General features: G+C 43.3%; 1 protein-coding gene and 1 long non-coding RNA gene across 2 annotated transcripts in view; one reads left to right on the top strand and one right to left on the bottom strand.

The window, feature by feature from the left end:
* The window catches only part of NEDD9 (neural precursor cell expressed, developmentally down-regulated 9), a 70659-nt gene extending 68518 nt beyond the window's left edge, over nt 1-2141 (bottom strand). The window contains exon 1 of the mRNA XM_081918181.1: nt 1961-2141. The gene's annotated coding sequence lies outside the window, so the exon portion shown is untranslated. The remainder of the gene's footprint in view (nt 1-1960) is intronic.
* A 605-nt stretch (nt 2142-2746) lies between these two features.
* On the top strand, nt 2747-11518 carry LOC309373819. Its single transcript, XR_014170180.1, has 3 exons — nt 2747-3201; nt 3287-3537; nt 11333-11518. It is a non-coding gene; the product is annotated as an uncharacterized lncRNA (long non-coding RNA).
* Nucleotides 11519-13648: the final 2130 nt, after the last annotated feature.

Raw genomic sequence — 13648 nt, 5'->3', positions numbered from 1 at the left:
AGGGGGTTTGGAATGCTCTGCCATTTATGTATTTAGATTCATATCCTATATTATTCCAAGCTTTTCTAAGGCTGTCACAGCAGACCTGCAGCTATTCATTTAGCAACAAAACACATAAGTAATTTGAATAATAAGTAGAGTGTTTAAAATGTGGGACTTCACAGTACAGTATTTAAAGCTCAACATACAACAATGTCAAATACAACAATGCTGAAAATATCAAATTGCTCTCAGGGGCTGCTTTGGAATTATTTTTGTTTTCCTCTGGCCTAAAGGACTCCAGCTTAACACAGTCATTTTGATCTACAGTGTTTCCTGAGACTTTAAAAATGTCAGAAACTGGATACAGTTTGAAAGGGACATTAGAGAATGTGAAACTGCTATCCTTGCGCATTAATGACAAAATAAAACAAACCTCTATAAAGGGCATATTTGTGGCTAATACAACTACTTAGGTTTTCTTAACAACCTTGTAGATGTTAATGGGTTTACAGCCCAATATTATGTTACAGGTCCCTTTTGGAAAATTTAGACTCTCTGATTTAGTAAAACTATATATAGAAAAGTATATATGGAAGGGGAAAGTACTGGAAAGTGTGTAGCTAGCAGGCCTGGTTTGTGTTGGTTTTTTTTTTAAGGGGGAGAGCTTAAGCATACTGATTACAGTTTTCAGAGGTCAGGTCAATGAAGTGAAATGCCCACTAATCTCTGCTTTAACAAATAGTGAGATCTGAGATTTTTCCAGTCCTTTATTTATTTATTCAAAGTTCTTACATGCTGACTTCCATCCCAAGGTGACTTACAAAATTTAATTAAAGCCACAGAGATATCTTTAAAAAACAAATACAGCATAAACAATTAGGTAAGAAACAAATAGAACAATTACAGAAACATAAAAGCAGCAATTTAAAACCCAGCTCACCATATTCTTCATAGAATGTAGATGGCAATAAACATGATTTTAAGGTCGATCTTTAACCAAGATGGGGGCCATATTGGCTTTCTTCTGAAGTGGTGAAAGTGTGTTGACACTGCAATCCTAAAGTCATTTACTAGGGAATAAGCCTCATTAAACACCATAGGGTTTTAAGATCCAGAAAACAAACCCTTTGAATATGACAGTTCATGGTGGAATCTACACACATATAAAAAAACGCTGCAAAAATACTTTTTAAAAAACTGTTTTGAAAAATACATTGAATTTTGCATAGCTCACTTTACCATCTAGAGTCACACCATCTAGAGTCATCTAGAGGCTTATTGCACTTTACAACACATTTAAAACACTTTATTTGCAGCTGTGTAGCTGAGTCCCAGGATGCGAGTGGCACTGTGGGTTTACCACAGAGCCTAGGACTTGCCGATCAGAAGGTCGCGGTTCGAATCCCCGCAACGGGGTGAGCTCCTGTAGCTTGGTCCCTGCTCCTGCCAACCTAGCAGTTCGAAAGCACGTCAAAGTGCAAGTAGATAAATAGGTACCACTCTGGTGGGAAGGTATACGGCGTTTCCGTGCGCTGCTCTGGTTTGCCAGAAGGGCTTAGTCATGCTGGCCACATGACCCGGAAGCTGTACGCCGGCTCCCTCGGCCAATAAAGTGAGATGAGTGTTGCAACCCCAGAGTCGGTCATGACTGGACCTAATGGTCAGGGGTCCCTTTACCTTTAGCTGAGTCCCATATCTGTTTTAATGCTATGATCATACACACTCCCCCCCCCCATTGACTCTGTGCCAAGAGAAAGTGGCAGTGGGAGAGAGAAGCAGAGGAGAGAGTGTGACCCTCCCCACTCAGAACAATTTAAATAGATGTCCCAAATGACCATCAGCTCTAGTGGAATAAACCCAATTTCCTATTTTGTGCTGTTGTGTGACACATAGTTCCCTGCTCTAATTCTAGATGGATAAATAAGCAAATTCCTAACATCCAACAACAATAAGAAAGATGGGTGATCATGTTACATACAGTGGTTTCCAGTCAACATTGTGGAAGGTACATTCTCTCCTGCACCTCTTTCTTCCAGATCATTGTATGAGTTGAACAGTCAGAACCAAGAAGATAGACGTCTCCTAAACTGCGGGTCCAGTGTCTCTGCTGGGCCCACTCGGGCACAAGCCGTTGTTGTTGGGAGTCAAGGAGGAATCTGAGCTATGTGGGGAAGAGAGCAGGAGGAATGGAATGGGAGAATGTGGTGTGCTGGAGCTTATTGCTTCTAATGACACTTTAAAAGATTCTTTCATTTCTGAAACAAAGCCAATTTGCTGTCGACTTCTGTGCTGAATGCTTCTTCCTTGTAGATGTGCTCCAGCAGTCAAACTGAGAATGCCAAACCTCCCACTTGTGCCAGAGGAAAAGAAAGAGTGAGATTTGTGCCCATAACAGAAGTGGAGCAATAGTCTCAAAAACATGTGGCATTTTTTAGTGTCTCTTTAGTCGCATGTACCTTTGATGCAGCGCCCAATGTATTATTTTCCTTGCCCCTTCCCCAGGCTTCACTCTCTCCCCCTTGTCCACCCTGGGGAGAGCGTCCTAATTTCCTCCATCACCATCCAAAATCATTGGGAAATCTGACTTCTAAAAGGGCAGAACAATGGGGCTACTGTGATACAGTCCTTGTGGAACAATGCATGAAAAGACTCAATTCATGCTCTGTTTGACTACTTTTGGGTGGAGGCGTTTTTTTGAAACACCCACGGTTAAAAAAGAAGAAGTAGAAATGGTGAACGCCCACAACTAGCAATGAATTAGAATGGGAATAGAAGACCTGCCTTGTGGGAGGCAGTCAAAGTCCACATTCAAGCTTCCAATATCTGCCAGCCAGGTCCCTCTGGAAGTTTATGGGGAGAGGATAACGGTGATGGCCATCCCTGTGGTTGCCTCCAGCACCTGGTCTCAGAGGTGCTCTACCTGGGAACAAGGAGGTCTCATGGCTAATACCATTTGATAGAATTGTCCTTCAATGCTCACCGTAGCTCACCGGGAAGGACAATAGCTCAGTAGCAGAGGACAAGGCCTTGCATGCCAAAGGTCCTAGTTTCAATTCCTGAGAACTCTAGATAGAACTGTGGGAAGGATTCCAGAAGAGAGAGGCAGTTGGTGTCAGAGACTAGTTGGAAGCAGAGGAATGTTGGGAGGAACATCAGGAACAAGGGAGGAATAAAGATCTAGATTGGAATCTGCTGTCCTTGTGGATTCTGCTGCCTGAGGTTGGTCACCTCACCTTGCTTCATAGGTGGGCTCTGGTGTGTTGGAAAGGAAATGGATGATTGTTTTGTTTCTTCCGGGAACCAGTTAGGTCTGCACTTTCTGCTGCTGCTTCCAGAAAAATGGAGGTGAAAGGGAGACAGCAGTGTCACTTCACAGAGTCAAGTTCAAAAGCTTCAGATTCAAACTTCCAGATGGACTGTACTTCAGTAGCAGAGATCCATCTCCCACTGTTGAAAACCACAGAACACCAGTCAATTTTTCGACAGGAACTTTGTTTTGTTTTCTTCGAGAAAAAGATGGGCAATATGCATTATTTGCTTATAAAACGATTTAACGTAAGTTTGAACAATTTGAACTTTGTGTTGGTGCCCGTTAGCTGGTGGGCCAAAGAAATCCTAGAAGATTCTCCTTAATGATCAAATAGCATTCAGATAGTTTCCAAAATATTTTAGCGAAAGTAAAATTTGATTAATTCTAAGCACACACATTCTCTCTCTCTCTCTCTCTCACACACACACACACACACACACACACACAAATATATAAAAATGTATCTCGGTGAAAAGTTATGTAAGTTTCTATTTTAAACTCATCTGGTCCTAATTTTCTAAATTTACTGCCTCAGAGCTAATGCCAAAGTGCTACATTTGATTTATGGAAACACTTGAGCACATTTTTCCATAGTGATATTGTAGAAATGCATTTGCAGCTCTTTTTGTTATTGTTAGGAAATATTACAGACTAAAACAAAAATATTTTAAAGAATACTTTATTATAAAATACCATAAGACATACGGTTAACGAGGAATCTAGTAAACAATGCAATGTATTTTAAGAGCATTCCACACAGTTTACTAACTTTTTCTGTTGCATTGAACAAGTTGATCCATCTGGTAAATGGATATTGAGAAATGTCTGCTTGGTGCCAAACCACTTTTTCAAGCACAGGCCACATTTTTGCAGGCAAATATTTAAGGGGCAGCCTTGCTATTATGTATCACTGATTGTAACACAGAGAAACACACACACACACACACACACACACACACACACACAAACACACACACACACACACACACACACACACTGAAAATCCGACATCACAAAGGGGAAGAAGCACAGAAACAATTCCATTAAAAGTCGCTAAAATCAGAATCCCAAAGAGGTAGGGGTGTATGTGTGTGTGTGTGTGTTTTAAATGGATCTGGAAACAAAACATCTGCTGGAGCCAGACTCTAGCTTTCCATCCCAGAAAGGATTTAAGCATTTTGTAAAATGACAGCATGAAAAAGTGGAGGAGTTCAGACTTTGGGAGGAAAGGCACAAAAGAAACCCCAAAGCGTTTCTGAAACCCAAAATAGAATCAGAAACTGGGGGGGGGGGAGTTTTCTGAGAAACATTTGTATGTGTGATGACTGTGGATTAATTGGAATATGCCTTTCTGAGAAGATTGTAGGTTGTTTCCATCTGTTTTTGGTTTTTTTTTTAATGCCTCAGGTCAAAGTTGCAGCTTCAGTATCACTGAAACATTTCCAACCATCTAGATTCACTGGAGATGGTGCATAAAAGGCCCCCCCCCTTCCTGCATTGGCAACAGCAGAAACGTAGCTTACTCTTAAAGATGTCACCATCTGTCTCTCACTCATTCACATCTCGCTTTCTAAAAGTCACAGACAAATGTTATTTTTTTTAATTCCATGCTTTCCCCAAGCTGGGGGCCCTCCAAGTATTGTTGGACTCCAACTCCCATCTGCCCCTGCTACTATGGGAGCTAATTGTCCTTGGAGCTCTGTCTGCTTTCTGCATATTTCCTTTAGGATAAAATCACTGAAAACCACAAGGTATAGATCTATACCACAGGTTCACTTTGGCCACAGGGAGCCCTGGGAACTGTAGTTTTTCAAGAAGGGCTGGGGAACTCTTCTTGGAAGGTAGTCCGTTAGAGCGAACAGGGCACTGCCCCACCAACCTTGGTCTGCCCTCAGCCAGCCCCACCTGCCCACTATCTTTCTTACAACCAGACAAGGGGCAACACCGTCTGCTAGTGTCCTCTTCCTTAGTCTTGATGTTGCCCTTGTAGAACTCAGCAGGCAGAGGATGGTGACAAAACCAGAATTAGTTGGCTCTGCCTGTTATTGGCTCTGGTTCCATCTACTGTTTCGTCTCCCTGCATTCCACCCTACCACTCTCATTGGACTCCACCAACCACTGGGCAGTTCAAGACATTTTGTTGCCTGAGGCAAAGGACAAGGTGGCACTTCTTCACATTCCACATACAAATGCTGACCAGACTAGCAACTGAGTCTTATTTCAATACTGACAATGGAGTTGTGTCCTCCACTGCACCTGAGGGCAGCAGGCTAGCTTAGGGAGTGCAGAGACAGGCTGGTCATATAGCACACAGAGCCTTGTCCACTCCACATTCCACATTCTCTCTGGAAGGCCCGGCTCTGGTTTGAATAGAGAATCCTCAGTTCCAAACTACATGTTACATTAATCACACTTTTAAAAGAGTGGTAACTATCACTATCACTATTATTTTGAAGAAAAAGCAGCCACAAGGCCCTGATCTAGCACTGTTCTCCTGATCCAGATTAGGTTATTACGCCTAATGTAAGCCTTACACTGTAAGGAGATTGACTGAGAAAATATCCACTGCAAATATTCACCGTACAGTAATCCCTCATCTTAAGCACATTTGACTTGCATGATTCCAACCACATGCAGTTTAAGGTGAGCTGGCTGAAATTGCTCAAGTCAAATCCCAAGCAAGGTGGAGAGGAGAGCTGAAAAGCTCTTTTTGTGCAGAGTCCTCTTGGGGTTACTCAGTGTGAAAAGAACTTTCAAGATCTCCCACTTGCTTGCCGGGCAAGCACCAGCTCTGGAAGGCTCTGGGATACTCTTGTGAGATCTCATAATGGAACAATCCAAGCTCCTGTGAGATCCTGTGCAATCACCCCTAGCCTTCCAGAGCCAATGCAGTGAGCAAGCCTTGCCCAGAAGGCAAGCCAAGTGGACCCAGCATGAAAAGAGCTTTTAAGCCAGGCATGGTCAAACCTGGCCCTCCAGATGCTATGGGACTTCAACTCCCATCATCCCTAGATAACAGGCCCAGTGGTCAAGGATGATGGGAATTGTAGTCCAAAACATCTGGAGGGCCGGGTTTGCCTATACCTGTTTTAAGCTTTTGGCACTCACCTGCTACCTGTGGGACGGCTCCAAGGGTCTGACTATACACAATTTCCATGTATATGCATAACCCTTGGAGCTACCACCCCCGGAAAAATGAGGGATTACTATACCTGAAAATATCACTTGCAACCTGTATCCCAAATTTCTTCAACCAAGAATACATGCAAGCTGCTGAAGATTTAGTAAATAAGCAGAGAGAAAAGGAAAGAAGTTACAAAAGTTGAAAAAGTGCAGTTAACTCTGATATGAGTATTTGATTGCTACTTGTGCTTTTGGGTCAGAATCACAGAAATGTTATAAACCTTTATTTTTGTTAGAATCATAGAATTGTAGAGTTGCAGGAATATTTTGCCCAATGTGGGGCTTGAACCCACAACCTTGAGATTAAGAGTCTCATGTTCTCCCAACTGAGTGATCTATCCCTGTTTCTTTGAGTCTGCCCTGGAAGGCAGATAAAGGTGTGCCATATGTGAAGGTTCAAGAGTTGCAAATTTAACTTAATATGGTATGACAATAACACAGTTGTGTGCCAACAGATAGAGACCACTCAGGGATGTCACCTATTATTTCCATGTGATTGGTCCATTTTCACAGCAACAGCAATGTCATTTAGGACATCTTTCAGATTCCAAAACTCCCTGAGGGGAAGGTGCATCTGGGGCCAGTCCTACCATGAGGCAGGGTGAAGCAGCTGTCTCAAGCAGCAGATACTCAAGCGCAAGGAGCTGATGGAGCTGTGTGTGCCACGCACCTGGCCTGTGCCTCCTAAGCTAGGTGGAGGACACCATCTCATTGTCAGTGTCAAAGCAAAATTCAACTGTATCCTGGCAGACTTTTCTACATGAGAGGGGGAGGGGAGGCACCATCTTTTTCTTCACTTCAGGCTGGAAAATGTCTTGGACCAGCCCTGAGTAAATCTTTGCTTTACTCTCCATTTGGTAGAGAAGAGATACTTATAAGCACTTTTGTTTTGTGTTTGTGTTTAATGACTTTGGAGTTACAGTGGTGTCTGAATTTTTTCTCCTTTGGTGACCATGCTTTTTTGTGTGTATGGCTGCTTCAGGGGCTAACAGAAAGGTCAGGCTTGTCTTTTTCTCTCTGCTTCCCATTCATATGGTTAGTGATGATCACTCATCCTCCAAAAGATCCCTGTTGCTGCTTCATTGGCTGACCTCATTTAGCTTTCTTGTTTGACAATGATACCACTGCAGACTTTGTATTCTCCTTCTCTAATGGCAGAGTCCCTTGGGAACTGCCCCAATGGAAGGCAATCATGGAATCTAGTGGTACTGTTTATCATAACAGCTTCACCAAACTGTTTCAGTAAATCAGAAGTTTTCAACTTTTTTGAGTCCATGGCTCCCTTGACCAACTACAGTGGTACCTCGGGTTAAGTACTTAATTCGTTCTGGAGGTCTGTTCTTAACCTGAAACTGTTCTTAACCTGAAGCACCACTTTAGCTAATGGGGCCTCCTGCTGCCGCTGCACCGCTGGAGCACGATTTCTGTTCTCATCCTGAAGCAAAGTTCTTAACCTGAGGTACTATTTCTGGTACCAGTAGGTGCTGACAGAACTGATATGTCATCAATTTTTAAAAACGTACCTGCTTACTCAGGCAGGCCTTATTTTTTTAATTATCTTTATTGGTTTTACAGATTTTACAAATCTCACCATCATAATACATAATACATACCTTATTCCTTTTAACCTTAATACTTCTGGTTTCTCTATATTTTCTTTATATTTATGCATTTGTCATGTTTACATTCTATGTGTACTTAATACTATGGAATAATACTATTCAAAATTTCATTAAATATACATCCTACAATTGATGTAATATATTTTTTCAATGTTCTTAAATCCAAAATGAATGATTATGAGGTCTATTTCAGACCCACGAGTGTCTTTATTTGTGTATACCGTAGTTCTTTTCAATGTATGTTGTAAATTTCTACTCAGGCCTTCCTTAGCCTCATTAGATGTGGTAGGTGATAACTTTTTTAAAATGGTGCTTAGTGTGTTTTAGTGGATTGTTTTAAGTTCTAAATAAACAGTGCAATCCTATCCCTGTTCACTTCAAAAGGTAGTCGCACAGAATGCAATGGAACTTGCTTCCCATTGACTGTGTATAAAATTGCAGCTTCACTCTAACCTTCTGACCTTCCTAGCCTGCTTATAAATATTTCCTCAATACATTCTGTAATATTTAAGCTCCAGAAATCTCTGCACCCTAAAATCTCTGTAACCTGCTCCATCCTATTCCCACTTTCTTATCTTCTACATAGACAGTTTCCTGTCTCTCCCTTCAGTGAAAGGCAGCGACATACGGCAAAAAGTGATTCAGTGCAAATAAGCATTTCAAGCCCTGAAGTATCTGCTGACCTTTTCCCAGGGCTTCTGAAATGCACATTCATTCTATGAAGCAGACACATAGTTCAAAGTTAACAATGCAGGAAACAGATCCCTTCCTCTCTCTTTTTTTTAATCTATGGCTTTTCTACCTTGCTACTTTATGCTATATTCAAAAAGCACACAAAGAGAAAAAGAGGGAGGAAGAGGTGGGAATATACAACAGGATAATAAACATTTTCCTCCACATTCACAATCATATTGTACTGTGAAAGGAAGTGACCGATGCTATGAAAGCATGACCTTTCTGGTGCTCAAACACGGTCACACCATTCTGACTCTCTGCTGAGGCTTGGCTGCTTAGTTCTGATATTCTTGTTTCAAACACCATAGAAAAGAATATTGATCTAGGATTCAGCAAAAGAATACAGGAAACCCGCTAGGGATTTTAGAATGCCCCTCCTTATATTACAGAGCAGAAAAGTGAACCTATGCAGACCCTGAGATCATTCTCTGAACCCCTTTCTCATGTGGCTCCTCATTGAGAGGTCTGGAGGGTGGCAACAAAGAATACAGACCCTCCAAGCGTCCCTATTTTTCAGGGACATCCCTAATTTACAGAAGCCATCCCAGTTTCTGATTTGATCCCAGAATGCCCCGCATTTCCTTGTTGTTGTTGTTTAGTCGTGTCGGACTCTTCGTGACCCCATAGACCAGAGCACGCCAGGCACTCCTGTCTTCCACTGCCTTCCACAGTTTGCTCAAACTCATGCTGGTAGCTTCAAGAGCACTATCCAACCATCTCATCCTCTGTCGTCCCCTTCTCCTTGTGCCCTCCATCTTTCCCAACATCAGGGTCTTTTCCAGGGAGTCTTCTTTTCTCATGAGGTGGCCAAAGTATTGGCACCTCAGCTTCACGATCTGTCCTTCCAGTGAGCATTCAGGGCTGATTTCCTTAAGAATGGATAGGTTTGATCTTCTTGCAGTCCATGGGACTCTCAAGAGTCTCCTCCAGCACCATAATTCAAAAGCATCAATTCTTCGGCGATCAGCCTTCTTTATGGTCCAGATCTCACTTCCATATATCACTACTAGGAAAACCATAGCTTTCACTATACGGACCTTTGTTGACAAGGTGATGTCTCTGCTTTTTAAGATGCTGTCTTAAGATGCATTTCCTTAAAAGGTAAAGGTAAAGGCACCCCTGCCCGTACGGGCCAGTCTTGACAGACTCTTGGGTTGTGCGCCCATCTCACTTAAGAGGCCAGGGGCCAGCGCTGTCCGGAGACACTTCCGGGTCACGTGGCCAGCGTGACAAAGCTGCATCTGGCAAGCCAGAGCCGCACACGGAAACGCTGTTTACCTTCCCGCTGGTAAGCGGTCCCTATTTATCTACTTGCACCCGGAGGTACTTTCGAACTGCTAGGTTGGCAGGCGCTGGGACCGAGCAGCGGGAGCGCACCCCGCCACAGGGATTCGAACCGCCGACCTTTCGATCGGCAAGTCCTAGGCACTGAGGCTTTAACCCACAGCGCCACCTGCATTTCCTTAGAATGTCCCTATTTTCATTTGAGAAATGTTGGAGGGTATGGAGTTATCCAACCCCCGCGCAGTCTGAAGGCAAACCAGTTTTTTAAATGTTTAATGCTTTATTATGTTTTTATATACTTTGGAAGCTGCCCAGAATACTGGGGCAACCTATTAGGTGTGTGTGGTATAAATAGTAAAATTATCATTATGGAATGGGACGTCTCTATTTTCATCGGTGAAATGTTGGAGGGCATGAGAGCAGGCCTTTTCTGCAGTGGCCCCCCGTTTGTGCAATGCTTTCCCCAGGGAGGTTCACCTGGCGCCTTTAGGTGCCAGACAAAAATGTTCCTCTTCAGCTAGACCTTTGGCTGATTATCATCTGATTCCCTTTTAAATGTGTTGTGGGAGGGGGGATTATTGGTTTGTTGTTCTTAATGGTACTATGCATTTTGTGGGTTTTATATAGTAATTTTATGTTGTGAACCACCCTAACATCTATGGATGAAGGGTGGTATACAAATTTAATAAATAATAGTAATAGTAATAATAAAGTTCTTTTATCTCTTTGTAATGTTGATGATGCTTGTGGCGAAGTCTGAACTACAGTCACCACCCACTCTGTAGGGTTTATTTGTGGGAGAAACCACAGGGGATCAGAAGAATTGGATAGGAGGGGGTGAGCAACAATTCGCCCCCCCCCCGAGGGTCACATGCAGTGATGGAAGGGCAGGCAGGAGTCACATGCCAGTGGGCGTGGCTAGAGCCAGCAGTGGGTGGGGCATACATGCACACTCTATTCATTCCCCATCACAGTCTCCCATGCCATAGGAGATGCTTCCATTGCAGCCTTTCCAAGGCCATCATAGCAGTTGGAGCAAATATTTTCAGGGGATTAAAAGGCTCCCTCTTGAATATATTTGCTGTCACATAGGCCTGGAACGCTTTCCCATAATGGTGGATTCAAGTAAGGCCGAAATCACATGGTTTTAATTCAAGAGTTCAATCTCTCTCTATATTTGTCTTTCTCCCCGTCTTTCTCTCCATTTTATTCACAGGAAAGTCCTCCACATCCATCATTGTTTTTCCCTCATCGCTTGACAATAAAACCTACAGACGTGAGAAATAAGAGAAGTTGCTTTCCCCCACCTATTTATAGTAACACCCTCCACCCATTCGAGAATGGAAATACGGTAGTGGTGAATTATTTTATGGGTTCCCCACCCACAGACATAGGGGTTATTGCACCACACAGCTTCCTGGAATGATAGAGTTGAAAATAAATCAACAGAAAGGCAGGGAAAGCATGTGATATTGCAGTCATAAATTTAGTTCCTACAACCTTATTTTACGTAGAGTGATTGTGCTATATGACTACACCCAGAAAAAGCTGGTCCTAAAACAGATGGGCGGGATATAGAAATAATAACAATAAATTATTATTATTATTATTATTATTATTATTATTATTATTATTATTATTATTATTATTACTGTTGGCAACCCTACGCATCTCTAACATAGGGAAATGGCTTCTGGGGCAGAGGCCATGTGTTTCATGAACACTTGAACCAGGCACTGGAGAAGCATTGGAAATCTGCAACACATTTACATTCGTTAATAAATACTACAGCAGGTATGGGCAACCTTGGGACTTCCAGACCCTGCTGAACTACAACTTCTGTCATCCCTAGCCATTGGTCATGCTGGCTGGGGCTGGTGGGAGTTGTAGTTCAGTTATACTTGATGGGCCAAAGCTTTCACACACCTGTACTCCAGGGATGGGCCACTTCCTCCAGGACAGAGCTGAAATCACCTTTTGCAAAATGGTGGAATGTGAAATATACTGGCTCAGCATTGTGAATTCAGCTGCTACAAGTAGTTGGAATTTAGGAATTCAAACACTTTAGGTTTATTAGCATGTCTTGCATATCTAAATTTTGACAGGTGGTAATAAACAAAAATTCACAGAGGCTGTCGTCAGCCAAATATGAAATGCTATTTCATGTCAGGAACGGAGGAGCGGGGGGAACGCACCGCCCCTGGCACCATCAGGGAGGGGGGTACCATCGCGGCAGCCCGTGGACATGTGCCACGCACCCCCCCCCCACCGTGCGCCACACCCCTGTGGGTGGCATGCCACACCTCCGGGGTGCACACCACGCCCCCGTGGGCGGTGTGCCATGCCCCCGGGATGCGCAGCAGCCACGCCCCTGCCTGCTCTCCGCCCCTGGTGCCGGAGCATGCAGCTTCACCACTGGATGCCAGCTGTAGCCGGATTATTCTTAAAATTTGGGCAAAGAGAGGAAGGGAGGGAGGGGAGAGGGAGGGAGGAAGGGAAAGAGAGAGAGATAAAGAAAGGAGTTTAATTGGCCTGGAAGCCAGAGATTTGTGGAAGGGGATCTGACTCAGGCTCAGTGTTTTTTGCTGCCTGCTGCAGAAGATCACTTTGTTCTGCTTATATGCTCATAAAACAGATATTTAAAAGATATGACATCTCCATTTCACTCCCAACCTAAGGAAGTGAAACACTGTAGCAATGCCCCTAGACATTTGATTTCTTGGGGAAGTGGAGAAAGCTGAGAAATATGATACCGGAAACACATGGAAACCACTTTTTAGGGGCTCCTGTAGCGTCTGGAGAAAGGAGACACATAGACTGGGTGAAATAAACACTAAAATTATTATTTGTATTGTTTTTAACGGTGCTTTATCATTGATCACACCCTGATATTTTATCAGATGGCAGCATATACTATTAAATAAGTAATAGGCAAAGGTAAAGGTAAAAGACCTCTGGATGGTTAAGTCCGGTCAAAGGTGACTATGGGGTACGGAGCTCATCTCGCCTTTCAGGCTGAGGAAGCCAGTGTTTGTCCACAGATAGCTTTCCGGGTCATGTGGCCAGCATGACTAAATCACTTCTGGTGCAACGGAACACTGTGACGGAAGCCAGAGTGCATGGAAACGCCGTTTACCTTCCTGCCACAGTGGTATCTATTTATCTACTTGCACTGGTGTGCTTTCGAACTGCTAGGTTGACAGAAGCTGGAACAGAGCAACGGGAGCTCACCCCGTCGTGCAGATTCGAACCGCCAACCTTCCAATCAGAAAGCCCAAGAGGCTCAGTGGTTTAGACCACAGAGCCACCCACTCCCTTAAATAAGTGATGACATGCTTTGATCTCACTGTTGCCAAGCCTTAAGTGGAATGACATGTTTGGATTGAGCAGCATTCAAATCAGTTGCTAATTGACACCATTCATTCCTAAAGACATTACCAAACTGAACTGAGAGCCATCCAGCCATGCCAGGGCAGAAATTGGTGATGCATTATCCCAGTAACACACAACTTGTCCCAAAGAAGGATTTGAA

The sequence above is a fragment of the Podarcis melisellensis genome (genome assembly GCF_964234715.1).
Source record: "Podarcis melisellensis genome assembly, chromosome: 7".
NCBI classification, from domain to species: Eukaryota; Metazoa; Chordata; class Lepidosauria; order Squamata; family Lacertidae; genus Podarcis; species Podarcis melisellensis.
The sequence above is the reverse complement of the archived record's forward strand: the minus strand, read 5'-3'. Positions and strand labels throughout refer to the sequence as shown.